The sequence below is a fragment of the Corvus brachyrhynchos genome, unplaced genomic scaffold (assembly GCF_000691975.1).
Source record: "Corvus brachyrhynchos isolate BGI_N302 unplaced genomic scaffold, ASM69197v1 scaffold65, whole genome shotgun sequence".
Classification (NCBI taxonomy): domain Eukaryota; kingdom Metazoa; phylum Chordata; class Aves; order Passeriformes; family Corvidae; genus Corvus; species Corvus brachyrhynchos.
Genome location: NW_008238365.1, coordinates 536,549 through 537,696, shown reverse-complemented (window position 1 = coordinate 537,696; position 1,148 = coordinate 536,549).

Below are 1,148 nucleotides of genomic sequence, written 5' to 3'. Positions count from 1 at the left end.
AGTCCTTCAAATGGATTGCTTAAAAGACAGGAATGGTGCAGGGCTTCCTTGGCTTTAAAATACGCTGGGAGCCAGGTGTGAGATCAGGGCTCTGCTGGACTTTGCTGTTCTGCCACACTCCGTCGATGCAAACCCAGCTTCCTGATAATTCAGTTCTGTATTCCAGGAGTTTTGTTTAACCTGATGAAACGGATGCTGAAGTTTCACTTCTTTTCCTGGACAGAAAGGAGCCATCAGCGAGGTGGAAGCAGGTAACGTGAGCAGCTCGTGTGTGCTTGTGTGGTGGTGGATTTAATCTGGAGTGAATGCTGTGTTGGGGAGGGAAAGGAGAGTCAGGAGTGCTCCTGAAGACCCATTTCACCAGTATTTATACACCCAGCTGAGCCGAGGGGAGTAATTCTGCTCCCCTGCACTTGTGTGGCACAGCCACGGCCACCGTGCGCTTCTGAAACGGTGAAATTCAAGGGCAGAGACGAGCAATGAGTGAAATGAGAACGGTGTTCCCAGTATGGCACTGGGAGTGTTCGGGGAGCCACGCCTGCCCTCCGACCCTGCCTGCCTGCAGCTCAAATCCTTGATGCTTTGGGCCTGATTTGTACCCAAATCCTTCCATTCCTACAGGAATTCCTTGAAACACCTTTATGACCCCCATCACTCTGCCGTTCCCCATTTTTTTTCCAGCGGAGAAAACGTGAGTTCTTCCAAGCCTGATGCCTGGTTAAAAGCACTCAGGGAGTCTCCTTAAGGCCGCAGCAGCCCGTGATGGTTTCTCCTTCATCCCAGGCTGGATCCGGGCAGGCCCAGACCCTGACAGTTTTTAATCACGGATCTGGCTGGGGGTGAAGCCAAGTTTTCTCCAACGGAAGAGAGGTGGGAGGCAGAGAGAGGCGTTTAACGAACTCCTCTAGGAAAGGAAGGATTTGGGTCCAAAGCATGAAGGATTTTGCATTCTGGCCGCTCTGCCAGGCGAGGCTTGGGAAAGAGGGAAGTCCATGGATGTGGGGGCTGGGGGTAGCCGGGCCCAGCCTGTGCCCCAGAGGGCGCAGCTCCCGCGGGCCCAACGCCCTGCTCAGGTCGGTGTGCTGCTCGCTACTGGCGGGGCAGAGCCCTGGGCCCCGCACGGAGCTGTCCCTGTCCCGGTCCCTGGT